The sequence below is a fragment of the Corythoichthys intestinalis genome, chromosome 11 (genome assembly GCF_030265065.1).
Source record: "Corythoichthys intestinalis isolate RoL2023-P3 chromosome 11, ASM3026506v1, whole genome shotgun sequence".
Taxonomy (NCBI): domain Eukaryota; kingdom Metazoa; phylum Chordata; class Actinopteri; order Syngnathiformes; family Syngnathidae; genus Corythoichthys; species Corythoichthys intestinalis.
This window is the reverse complement of record NC_080405.1, coordinates 58,609,021-58,623,233: the sequence shown is the minus strand read 5'-3', so window position 1 is coordinate 58,623,233 and position 14,213 is coordinate 58,609,021. Positions and strand designations below refer to the sequence as shown.

Sequence of the window (14,213 nt, the reverse complement as noted above, 5' to 3'; positions counted from 1 at the left end):
AAAAAACAACAACTTCATCTCATATACATACCCCTGGTTTCCACACACATTAACATCACATTTGGGGTCATGTAGGCCAAGTGATATTAATAATCATTGAAATGGGTTTCTTAAGCGATTCTTGAACTGATCATTCAAAAGTCACTACCCTTTTATTTATAGACCCTACCCACGTGACGTCACAACTCTGCTCTCCTGAATGGTACCACCCAATTGTCCGTCAAAACATAGTGTTAACCTGTTACGGCTACGTACATTCCTCCTATTTACGGCGTGTTTTTCTGCTCCTTAACATTAATAATCAAAATGGTGAAGGCGTGTGTGGCGGTTGGTTGCACTAACAGAGAAGATGGAAGGAGAGACTTGAAGTTTTACCGTATTCCGAGGGATCCAAAGAGGAGAGCGAAATGGACGGCTGCAATTCGACGTGAAAACTGGGCACCAAAAAATCACCACAGACTATGTAGTAGTCATTTTATATCCGGTAAGATGCATTTAAGATATACTTAGAGGGTTTTGGGCTGACAAATAACCACAATTAAGATCATTGCTAGGCTAATCGCCGACAACATACACGTATGTATGTAGTGAGAGTGCTATCGCTAAACCATATAAACATTAAAAGCCTTAACTCCATTGACAAACGACATGAAATACATTAGACTTGACAGTGGATGTTAGCAATAACAAAAGATTTTGAATTGAAAATTTCGTAACTCACCTTTCCAAGCACAAGATAGATTCCTGCCGAATTTTCGTGGACGAGGACCTGTTTCACCCAACCGGCAACGAAGTATTTATAAGCCTCCAAGCTCTTGAAGTTTTTCAAATTTTCGTGAGAATAGGCTGATTTTGTGTGGACAAGATAATTGTAAATATCAGCGTAGCAGATGTCAGGCAGACAGGGCGAAGACAGTGGGTCGAAAAACATCGATTTGGGCATCAAATATGGATCTGGCGACCCTTATAGAACGAAGCTTTTCCACATAACGCCTTTTATGCAACACATCCAGTGAGTTTACGGCATCAGAAAGCACCGGGTCTTCCATGAAATGCATTTTAAATTCCTCGATCAATTGAAACCAATGCATTATTAATACAGAGACAAAATGACGGACAAGTGGGCGGAACCATACAGCGAGCACGTGGTTTTGTGACGTCGGTGGGTAGGGTCTATAGCCTAAAATTGAATACAACTATCATAAATGTTTCAAAATGAAAAATACAAGTAAGATAGGCAAAAAAAATGTCCATATGTGTAAGGCTAGCCTCAATTCCAATTAGGCTTTTCAGTATTATTAATAATTATTTGGATTTCATTTTTCATGAAATAATAAATAAACAAAATGTGAATCAAACGGAATCTATAAAAACTGATATGCTCAGCAATCAAATTTATTTTTGTGTTACCGTAATTTCATGATATACTGCTGGCCAAAAGTAATGGCACCCCTGCAACTCTGTCAGATAATGCTCAATTTCTCCTGGAAACTGATTGCAATTACAAATGCCTTGGTAGTAATATCTTCATCTGAAAAGATCTGAAAAGGATCGGGTTTTTAATCTAAAAAAAAAAAAAAAAAAATAGATGTGTTATTTTGCTTCATGCTCGTACAGCCTCTCACTTTCCCCCCTGCTGCTTTTTTGGGGTCAGCAGTGCAGCTGGAGTTCGCTAGTTAAAGTGAATCATGATTGACAGGTTTGTAGCTTTAATCTGGCAAGGCACAAGCGTGTCAATCAGCGGTTAGTCTACGTTGTCGAGAGGCTGCTGTCGTCAGCGTGAGTGAATTTGAGTGGACTGACTTACATGATTTATATGAATGTTATGGAGAGTGATTCAAAGTATGGTGTTAAAGGTGAAGCAATGAAAAATGTGGGTACGCCTACATTTTGTGCTGGTGCACCTTAAGAAAAAAGTGCAACCAATGCAAAAAGTAAGTGTGGAGCCTTGACAATATTTATCGCAATCTTCATTTTTTTCCATTATTATGAAGGCCTTTTACTTAACCTATACTTTTTGACTTTTTAAGGGATAAAAAGTAACAAAATAATCCAGAAATACAATAGCATTGCCAAAAGTTACAAAAATATATACATTGCATACTCTGCGATACTCCCAGAAAAAGCGGAAAATGAAGTACAGTGGTACCTCTACATACGAAGTTAATCCGTTCCAGGACCTTGTTTGTAAGTCGAAATGGTCGTATGTCGAGCAGGATTTTCCCATAGGAATACATTATAATTCCATTAATTCGTTCCACAGCCCAAAAACCTTCACTAAATCCTTAAAAAATACTGCTGGTACTATTACAAATGGCAATTACACATAGCAAAACAAATAAATTATAAATCAAAATCGGAATAATAATAATAATAATAATAATAATTCCTGTATTAATGTAACGAATCGGGTTCTAATGTGGCGGACGTTTTTTGCTGACCCTGAACGCACCGCGGTGCTGACGTGCCAGAGGCAGACCGGTGAGCTTGAGTTTCACTTTCACTTTGAATGTTTTCTTAACACCGTCAATTGCGGCAGACAGAAGGTGTTTTTCTTTTGAATACGTTGTGAAATAAATGATAAAAACGTGGCGAAGTTGGCGATTTCTCTGGAGATGTTACCACAATAAGAATTGTCAGCTTAATTTATAAAGACTGGCGAACGATGGTCGGAGGAGGACCGTGGAGATGTATTGTTGAGCCATTTCACAGATGCCCACCCTACGCTCATATTTTTCTGTCATTTGCATCTTCATTTAGAAGGTAAGCGTCAATTTTTTCCTTGTTTCACCACCTGTACCAACCTTTTCTGAAACCAGTGTTGATTTGTCACACAAGAAAATCCGCCGTGCATTCGTCTGCGGTGCTGCCATTGTCGTCGTATTTCGAGCATGTCGTCGGATGTAGAAACAAATGGCGAGTCAAATTTTACGTCGGATGTCAAAAAATTCGTGTGTCGAAGCGATCGTATGTAGAGGTACCACTGTACTGTAAAAAGTACAGTACTGTAACATGTTTGGAACTTTTGCATTAAAAAAAACAAACAAAAGGAAATAACTTTTTCGGTAGTGGATCGAGATTCTGCATAGGGTAATCGGATCACCTCATAACTAGGTGACTCGGGTGCAAAAATCGGGACATCCCTAATAATAACGCTTAGGACGATGACTATCCTAAGAATTTACAGCATTTTCGAAGCGGGGCACCAAGAAATGGATTTTTTTCTTTTTTAAACTACGACATGCAGTTGAAGCTCAGCGTGCTGTACAGATTTCACAGTCGTGTGCTACACATTAGTAGCTTTGTGAACATATCGGAGCCAGCTGTCTTGCATAATAACCACAACAAAAAGAGTTTGTTGCGGTGCCTTCAAGGTCCACAATGATCATTTTCTGTTTTCTATGGAGTGTTTTTCACACGACGGTCAAAGCCTTGAGAACGGCCTCCGCCGACACGCGTTCCGGCGCCACTTTTGGCCTCGTCCCAGCCAATTTTCAATCTTCTAAATGCTTCTATAAACTTTTCAATGAAGGCATAGACGCTACCGGAGGTGAAATATGCCGCCGACAACGCTCTTAGGAATTCATTCGCTCACCTTAACAGGATTCATTAAAGAACTGCTGCTTTCAAGGTCACTGACGGGGAAAAAAACAGATTTATGATAATTGGCTTGAAAAGGCAACTCTAGCAAAGTCGGTTATGAAAAGCAACAGAAAAAGTGAGATGAAAGGGTGAAACGCGACACCCTTCGACTCTTTAGTAGTGATGGCCAAATGAAGCCTCATGAAGCAATGAAGCTTTGCAGCCATTGGTTTGCACATGTAGCAAAGCTTCATGGTGCTTCATTTACCCTATGGCGCCATCAAGTGGTCTAGAAGCCCAAGAGGTCAACATTGTTAAGAATTCAATGGCTATTTGCTTAAGACAAAGATATGAATGTGCTTGTGTTAGTAATTTAGTATGTGAACAAAATACAACAAGTGCTAAGGGTAATTTGTTATTCATTTTTATTTAGAAATAATAGCTTTCCCACAGTGGCTGGCTTTAAACAGTTTCTTTTTTTTTGGAAAATATTTCACCAGCTTTAGAAAATATTCTTTCACAAGGCACAGATGAAGCTGGGGTGCAGAGAAATGTGAGTGCCAGTTTATATAAATTTGGGTAGGTATTCTTTTGTGCCTCCCAGTACACTAATGGATTGTTCATTCTGTTGATGTTTGGTTCAGATAGGTACACACACACACACTCACATTTATATTAAAGTAGTTTTTCTCCCTTACCTTATTGAAAGCAATCAAATCAAAATGTTCCCATACAGGGGAGGATCGCTCTTTTCGCGCAGGTTCCATCGCAAGCAAAGGACAAGGCTCGAAAAAAGATTGCACTGGTTGCACTGTTGCGCACAGATGTAACAAGTACAGGAGCCCGAAATCCACAAAATGTGAGATAACAGGCGATCGCCATTGCGTTTTGCAACCAATTTATACCGTAGTCTGTCCTGTTTTTGCAATGTGCGCCAAACGTTGGATCACTTCCGAAGCACTCACGAGATTCAGCCGGCCGCCGGCCACCGGCGAGGCTTCCCACGTCATAATTTCCGGGTTTTGCCGAAATGAAGCGCGCCTCGCTACAAGCTTCGTGGAAACCCCCCTCCCATTACTCGACACAAGCTTCGGAACCTCGGCTCATTTCGTCCCATCACTACTCTTTAGCCGCCGTCGACCGCGACAGACGTCCGATCCATTTGAACTGGGAAGGCAGGCGGCGATCGACTCATCAGCAACTCTCTTCGTAGACATTGTAGATGGGGTGGCTCAGCGGAAGAAGTAGTCGTTCCTCATTTCGATTTTCCGCCCCGGTAAACTCGTCTAAGTGCCCTCAAGCAAGATACTGATTCCCACGTTGCTGCTGTCAGGATTGTCAAAGCGGTCCTCAAAGGACCGAAGTGGGTGCTGGATTTAGTTCCAACCAAACAAGATGACTACCTTTCCACCAATCAGGTGTCTTACGAGTGTAATCAGTTAATTGCAGCTGCTTTTGACATCCCTGTTATATAGTATGAAGCGCTTTGACTGCCTTAAAGGTGGAAAGGTGCTATACAAGTGTAACTCCATTTACCTAAAAATAGTCCAAATCCTTTTTCTCGAAGCCTACCAGTAAGCATTCTTTTTTTGAAAATTTATTTTAGCCGTCCTAGCCATTTTTTAACAAGGGGAAAAGAAGTAAATATCTACTTGACTTATAAGAAAAACGGAATTAAATATATTTCAAATTAAAAATTAAGCCCAAAAAAAATTGGAAAAACATTTTCTTTTCTAATCAATGATTGGGCAGTTTTATAAATCATGGATTTCCTTGTTTCGTAGAAAATGTCAAATAATTCTTTTTTTTTTTTTTTTTTTTTTTTTTTTTTTTTTTTTGATAAAAAGGACCATTCAATGAGATAAAAAGGCAAATGTACAGTATTTATAGCCCTAATGAACTCATATGTTCATTTTTTATGGTAAATAAAAGTGTTTCTCAAAATAATAATACCGTTACTACAGGATGTTGGGAAACATGTATTATTTAATACAACATGATCATTTATAGATAGGTAATCCGCGTACCATTCTACTGGAAGCTTTTGATACCGTTTGTCGCAAGAATGTGATGTCAAATGACGTTGCCGATACGCCAAGTGCCCGTAAAACGAGAAAATAATACTGTCTACTACCAAATAAAATCCTTTCAACACTCAGCACAAAATCCCTAATAATTATAAACAACAAATGAAGACCAAAATGCGTCCAGTTAGAATCCAAGTCACTTGAGTCACATTGAACGGTCGGATGTCGCCGTCACAAAACAAAGGAAGTACGGGCAAGGGCTTTAAAACAGCACTAGGCGAGTGGAGTACAACACAAACGAGACGATTTAAACATAGATGACGTACCTTTTCGGTGTACTTTCTCGTTGAAATGTTCTTATTTCTGTTTCTCTCGCGCTTCTTCAGGGGGCAGACATGTTGGATGAGTACCTCGCTCGTTCATTTGCCATCACTCGTCTCAGCAGCGCTACTCGAAGGCGGGCAGACTAAATGCATCAACTATTGGGTTCATCTGGAGCCGGTGTTCTGCCAAAATCTCTATAAACGTCTACATTGGTCGAATTTGACACCCAAAGTACTACCGTGCGCTCTAAACTTGTTTTGTTTAAACGTGTTTGTTTTAAAATGCCTGCAGAAAATACTTAAATGTAGTTATATATATATAGGACGGTTTAAATACGCTACGTGACTAATGTAGTCAACTGCTTCAAAGCTTAACACAGAAAAAAAAAAACACAATGGTTAAAAGTATGAGAGGGTAATCGATGCAAAAAGTATCTTTGAGGCAGTGAAAAGGTTCTAAATAAGTAAATAAAAACAAAAATTGTGAGTACTCGCCGCTTCTTAACCGATGTGCGCATGCATGTGGATGCTTGCGCAAGCGCGCTGAGCATTGTGTAGACGTTTCGCCGCGCCGTAAGGAATGGCCGAACACCTGAAAATGCTTGATTGTTTATGTATGATGTAGTGTAGCTTTTTGAAAAAAAAAAAAACAAACAAAAAAAAAAAAAAAAATATATATATATATATATATATATATATATATATATATATATATATATATATATATATATATATATATATATATATATATATATATATATATATATATTAGGGCTGTCAAAATTATCGCGTTAACGCGCGGCAATTAATTTTTTTAATTAATCACGTTAAAATATTTGACGCAATTAACGCACATGTCCTGCTCAGACAGTATTCTGTCTTTTGGTAAGTTTTACAGCAAGGTTTTTTGTGCAGTCTAACGGCGAACTCTTGTGGTCGCTTTGCAACATGGTTTATTGCTTTCTTGCCAGTTCAGTATGGCTGCACGACGTCTCGGGCTGACGCCTACGTTGTAATGTTGTGCTTATATGATCCTTGGACAAGATTTGTCCGTAATTATGGTTGTTGTAAAGAATGTACATATTATGTTAGTAGGCGAAATGTTATATTTTTTGTATGAGACGCTTTTTGTTTATGTTTAGTGAACCTGTATAGCGTGCTAAGCTAACGTTGTTGCTAATGCAATGCTTGTGTACTTTTTTTTGTAGTTTTACTACGGTCTAAAGAGGACAATGGTTTGAGGCCATTTTATGAATAAATCAGATGAAAAAGGAAGAAGTCCGATTATTAAGGCGTCGTTCACTAGCTGTCTAGCTTTGGAAAAAGTAGACGCTTCGGAGTGAGGACAGCATAGACAGATTTAAATGACAGTAGAATGAAATGCCCACTACAGTCCTTATGTACAGTATGTTGAATGTATATATCCATCTTGTCTTTTATCTTTCCATTCCAACAATTTATTTTACAGAATATATATATATAATTTACAGAAAAATATGGCATATTTTATAGATGGTTTGAATTGCGATTAATTGCGATTAATTACGATTAATTAATTTTTAAGCTGTAATTAACTCGATTAAAAATTGTAATCGTTTGACAGCCCTAATATATATATAATCAGGGGAGGAGAATTTGTATAGCCATTATTATTTGTCCTAGTTTTTTTTGGCTGACAAACTTAAGAAAAAAAAAACAACATAAGAGATACATGACACCTTCTTATCACGGAAGCCCAACGTATACGTCTTGCAACTGACTGAGCAAGATTGACGCTGACAAGCCCACGTCTGCACCACCAACTCTCACGATCAGTTCTCCCGGACAATCCAGAACCAATGGCGGGACGCCCTGTCCCAACACAAGGAACACCGGAGAACGCCCGATATCCAACGGATAACATGACTGCTAAGACTCCAAGAGCCCCTTTGACGCTCAGGTGGCAAAATTCACAACCCTCGTTGCCCTGACAACAGTAACTCCCGAGTCCTCCAGTCCAATCCACAAATGGACAATAGTCCTAAACAATGCCCAAACACACCCTTCTTCCTGGCCACGGTCCGCCCCGCGAGAGCCTTCAAAAGACTAAATGTTTAACTAAGCATTGTCATTTTTTTCTTGGGAACCTTTTGTTGACTTGTGATATGGTGACCTTGGATCCTCGCCTGGGTCCCTTCTGTGTTGTATGATCGCTGTCGACCTGAATGAATTGTCAACTTGTGCTTCAAAGCCCTTTTCCAGCTTTCAAAATGGACACAGTACAAGGGGTTAAGACTAAGGTGAACGCGCGGAGTTTGGCCTTTTAGCTTTGGTTGTAGGGATTTCGCCGGCCTGGGTCACTGCGCCAATGTGGGTCGGGCGTTTTGACTGGCGTGATTCCGGCAGTCTGGCTAAAGGTCAGATTCCTTCAGGAAGCAATAGTCATGGGAGGGTTGATGGATTCAACTTTTGAATGTGACAATTTTTCACACAATACATTGTTTTACTCTTTCAGTGCTACTGATAATAGATGTCCAAATTGTGTGGCTCTTTTCATCCTTCTGCTGTGAATTTAAATGACTTTGTCAATAGTAGACGTCCAATCAAGTTGAAGTGGAGGGTGGCAGTGAATCAACATTCATATATTCAATGCCATCTCTCCCACTTCAAATGGACCGGATGTCTACTGCCCTCAATGGCTGCCAATAAGATGACCTTTTTGAATGTGACATCCACTTGATACTACTTACTAAAGTTTCCAAGTGGAAAGTTTGGACATCCTTTTGTTTACCACACATTTTGTTTTTTATGTTCTAAGACAAACACTCAAAAAAAAAAAAAAAAAGCAAGTATAATATAAATAATGACTTGCTTTCGACTAATCTCCCTCTAGTGATCTCTGATTAATTCTCGTGCACTTCCATAATTAAAAATGGCGCGCTGGCTGTGGGATTTTTTTTGTCAAATCAAAGTCGCTCGAAGGTCGTGTCTGCTGTCGGAACAAATGCGAGAAGATTTCATGTTTGGGCTCATGAATTATGAATGACTTTGTTTTCAGACTCTCCTTTCCAGATAGTGGCTGTATTATTGTTCCCCTTTTTCTCCAGGATAGGGTTTGCCTACGGGTCTCGATTTACAGGGTGCACATTTGAGACACAGGCACCCATGGACTTAGTTGGATCCTCCTCAAAATGAGTACGACTGTTCATGAGACATATGAGATCCTAACTTATCAAAATGGTGAGTTTTCATTCCCGGGTCTGACCTGGGCGAGGTACAAAAGTCAGACCATTTTTTTGGCAACACGCCAAATTCAGTAAATGACTAATTTCCTGATACAAGGTGTCCCCCAAATGGGAACAGGAAACGACCCTCGGCATTTTGTCTCACACAAATTTCCCATGCTTGTTGAGAGTCCGACTGTGGGAATGCTCATGGGGAAATAATTCAGATGGAGGAATGACAGCATCTAAAAAGAAAAGTTGAGGAAAATTTCATTTCAAGTCGTAAGAGTAGACGATTGATTACTTACATAAACCAGGGTTTTGTTTTTCTCCGCGTCCTGGAAGAGGTTTAAAACGTTCTCCATGTCCGTCTTCTTGAGGACCAGGCAGTGGGAATCCTCCAGGAAAGAAAATATAGCCCGTGATGCGTATTTAGCATTTTACTTAAGGGAGAATATTGCGTCCACTAGGATGGATTGAAAAAGTTTTCACGTCATCCATTTCTTACTGAAATAGGATGAATTTCATAAATTCCATTTTTGAACAATTCACACAACTTTGTTATAAATTCCATTTTTGAACATGAGAAATATCACTTTTTAACGTGTGCCATTCCATCCTTTAATGTGATAAATTGCACATTTTGAGAACTTCTACATGATGATAATGTGTAGATTCTAACACAAATTCATATATTTTTACTTTAAGCGCCGCCTCTACTTTGCACATTTTTGTTTTTCGCAGGGGGGTGGCACTAACCACGAAAAACGAGGGATCACTGTAGGTCCCTTTGACACCGAAGCTGCAGTTACGCGTTACGGTAGAGGTGGCAGTCGTGAGTTTAAAAAAAAAATGATTGAATGATTAAATTACTCTAAAATGTTTTTGTTGAAGTAGTAATGGATGAAGCATGAAGCCCTTTAACTCGCTTCAACATACGCTAGATCTTTACTACAAAATGGCATTCAAGCGATTCACAATTTAGAAATTTCCAGCAAATGACAACGGGAAAAAAATCTGTAAATACGTAAAACGCCTATTTGATTTCTCCAATCTACGCTAGTGACATTTAGTGACAGGCCAAACATCGGCACTCATCATTTACACGTCGGTTTTCCTTCCTTGTTGGGTAGAGAAATGTGTTGCAAATCCCACCAAATTGAAATTCCAGCGCAGCTTTGCAGTGCATTATTTTGGGAAAAAAATAAACCCAGCAATTATTGCTGCCTCAGCTGCTCTTTGCTCTCAATAAGGTGCCTATAAATACCTCCGGATGTTTTACCGTCCATGAATAATTTACCGCGCTTTATTGGATTTTACCTGCAGTGATAGCTGTTTTTCCTGCAAAATGATGGTGGAAAAAAGGCATGTTGACAATTTAGCATGTGTGATTTTGGACCTCTGTAGTGATAAATAGCATCGCCGAACTATTGTTAATTCCGAGATGTTTTAACTGTGCTCCCCCCCCTCCCCTTGTTCGCAGGGAGCTTTTGTTGAGCCGCAGAGCCGAGGAGTTGGCGCTGCTCCGTGAGCTCTCAGATGCTTTGGTACGAAATCTGCTGCCTGAGCACCTGTGGGACCAGCAGATCACTCGCTGTGCCTTGAATGAGATTCTTGACTTAAAGGGTAAGGAAACGTATCATGAATTCCACACTACAGTATTATGCCAGACTATACCCTGCACCACTCAATTCATTAACTGTAAGAAAGATAGAATTATATAAATCATTAACAGGCAGAGTTGCGTGGCTTGGTGGTAGCGTTGTCGTTCCCCAACACAGAGCTGGATTCGATTCCTCGCCCTGCTGAACTTGCCTAAGTAACCTTGAACTGAACCGGTGTTGTTTTCGTCAACGATAATGAAAATATTTCGTCACGAACAGTTTTTTTCACGACGAGACGATAACGAGCTAAAAATGTGTTTCGGGAGACGAAAACATAACGGGCCCACTGTCAGTTTTCGTCCAATGAGACGAAAATGCGCAATACTTTCCGTCTCATATTCACAATATGTGACATTTTACATGTGGTTAACCTGCATCGTAGCAATGTCTGGTTGTGTCACTCGTGACGTGCTGCCCCCCTTCCCGACTCGCTAGTGTGTCGTCTCCAGTCTTTATGCAGGCTTGCACACATGGTAAGATTTGTTTTCTTATCTTGACCACAGAGAATATGCAATGCTGCTTTAGCCCAGTACTTCTCAAATAGTGGGGTGCGCCCCCCTGCGATGCCGGGTGTGGCGCATGTGACCTCAGGGAATATACTTTTTTTGTTGTTGCCATACTTGAATAAAGTGTACTTGCACATCCACTACAGGGTGGCAGTGTCGCTTTCATTTTCAGAGTGTGCGCAGTATTTTTGAACCAAACAAGAGCACAGTAGTAGCACACCGCAAAGAGATATGAAGAGCTGTCCGCCGTTTTCGGGCCGGGCTCACGCAGCGACCCGCTGTCTTTTCCGGTTCTCACGTGTCCGCCCAAAGAGCGCCATGTTCGGCTTAGGAGTGTCACAACAACCACGCTCACTTACGATTCTCCCCCGTCTGCTGAGAATTTGCTGTTTTTGGGCCATTTGGCTTTTGGCTCCTACTTTTAATACAGTGGGAGACGAGGAAAGAGCACCCTGTTCATTGTGTCAACAAAATGTGTGTCGCGGACAGCGGGAAGCAAAATCAATTAAGACGTCATTTAAAGACATTAGACCCCAATCTCATTGATAAGCCACTCAATTGTTTTTCAGCAAAAATGTGCTGAATACTGCCAACAATCGTCCCACTTTGTTTGTCAGTGTTATATCAGTAAACTAGAAAGCACTGTTTATCAGCATGCTCAGTGCTAAATAACCCCAAACCATTGCAAAGAAGGTGATACTGCAGCAAAAATAAAAACTGTCCCTCTGTCAAATGACTGTCGTTTTTGTTCTATTAATTTTTGATTTTCCGTAAAATTGTGAGTTAATATTGGTAAGTGATTTGAAATTCTTATTTATTCATTTTATCAAACTTTATTTTTCAGTATCAAATGGTCAAAAAATGTACGTGAGTGCATTTTTACAGTATGGATGTGACTTTTTGTCCAGGCAAATGGATGCGCTTTGTCTTTTCTGTTACAAACAAAGCAATGTTAATAAAGTTATACTTTATTGTAAGTTGATCTATGTTACTTTTTTTTGCTTAGTAGAATAAAAGAATGTTAGGCAGAGGTGTACTTCTAATAATAATTTTATAGACAAATGATACTATTTACATTGGCGGCAGAGTTGGGGGCTAGGTGGGCGCAAAATATTTACGTCTTCCTGAGGGGGTCGTAACAAAAAATATTTGTGAAACACTGCTTTAGCCTTTAAAGTTCTGTGCTGAGTTATCAAACCCTAAATGTAACTTGTAGCATTAGCATAGCATTTGCTTTAGCATCGAGTGTCCTCTTAAACTCTCAATTTTTTTTTTTTTTTTACATACAGCTCGTGGCGTCCAAGTGGGTATAATTCATTGAAAATAATGGACTGTTTTGCCTGTCAGCCCTGCCGAGTGTGTTGGCATTGTCCTTGTAGACCACAGGTCTCAAACCGGTCCTCAAAGGGCCGCAGGGGGTACTGGATTTCATTCCAACCAAACGAGACAAATACCTTTTCACCAATCTGGTTTCTTACAAGTGTAATCAGTTGATTGCAATCAGGTGCTGCTTATGTTAGTAGAAACCTCATTGGTTGAACTGTTTGTGCTGGATCTGTTGGAACAAAAACCAGGACCCACTGCGGCCCTTTGTGGAGTCGGTTTGAGACCGCTGTTGTAGACGCTACACTCTGTGCTCGTCCGTCAATGTTCATTCGAAATAGTTGGAAACCTTTATTTATTTTTGTAATAAAACTACTTAATTTTACCGATGGAAACATTTTTAGTAAATATTGACTAAATTAGACAAACACATTTTGAGATGACTAAAATAATTATTATCGTCCAAAAGACGAAGGCCAAAATTAAAAGGGCTGCCAAAAACAACACCGAACTGAACCCCACATTGCTCCTGATGCTACGTCATCAGTGGTTTCATTTGAGTGCCTTGAACGTGGAAAAGTGCTATACAAGTGTAGGTCCATTTCCAACAGCGTACCGCACGTAACATGTCACTTTTGCTCATTAATATTCATGACGTAAGCAACTGTTGCAAGGGGGGTCCAACTCGCGTTTGTCCCTCACGCTAGATGCATGTAAATAGTGTTCGAACGATATGTTTACTGAGCTAAACCTACCAGTTCTGCCAGAAAATGATGTCCCTTGTGCCAAATTCACTGGTAAAGATGTGTACAAATGTTCAGTTAAAGAGATGGCTTGAGTTTCGAGGGGTGAAAAAGAGCCGACCAGCTGCATCTATCGTAACGTTGTGTGTGCGTGTGCCCGTTAAAGGTGTCCGGGTGGCACACGTGTCTTGAATTTCATTCCACTACTAACGGCTGTCATAAAGTTATTAGGGAAAAATCATCGTTTTTGAACATTTATGAATCGCAATCGAATCGTTACGTGTTGAATCGCGATGCATTTATTAATCGATTTTTTTAGGCACAACCTTAGCTAGCAGTGTGCTAGAATAGCAGCTTCATTGCAGCAAACTGTTGTGTTGTTTTTAATCTTTCAAAACACCCAATGTTAGCTTTGAATGTTTGTTTTGTTAGGCCACTGTGGTTATTCTCTTGACGAAAAGTAAGCACTTCACTTTAAATAACTCTCCTTCTCACAAATACAACAACGCTATCTTAGCAAAAATGCTAAATTTGTGTTTGACATGCGCACTGTTAATCTCAACTGTGCGTTTTTGGAGAACACTCACACTAGTGGTTAAAGATTCTGAAGACAAAGTTTTCACCGTGTTGGTCGCTGAGCAAAGTCAATTAAATGTTTGCTAACTGCAATAATGAAGCACGATGCTAGTTCAAAAGTAAACAAACCACTTTGAGGAGCTCTTAGGTTTTTGTAAAGGGCTTTATTTATAAATTTGGTTTACAAATAAGTTGTTTTGCTGTTAAAAACGAAGGGTGAAAGGATGAGAAAAAAGTTGGTACTTGAGGTAAAAGACTTATAAAAC

At 39.8% G+C, this 14,213-nt stretch overlaps 1 protein-coding gene across 1 annotated transcript in view; it reads right to left on the bottom strand.

Annotated features, from left to right (window-relative positions):
• Positions 1 to 6,102, bottom strand: part of mrpl11 (mitochondrial ribosomal protein L11) — a 103,454-nt gene extending 97,352 nt beyond the window's left edge. Inside the window, exon 1 of the mRNA XM_057849991.1 lies at positions 5,936 to 6,102. The gene's annotated coding sequence lies outside the window, so the exon portion shown is untranslated. The remainder of the gene's footprint in view (positions 1 to 5,935) is intronic.
• Between the last annotated feature and the right edge of the window lie 8,111 nt (positions 6,103 to 14,213).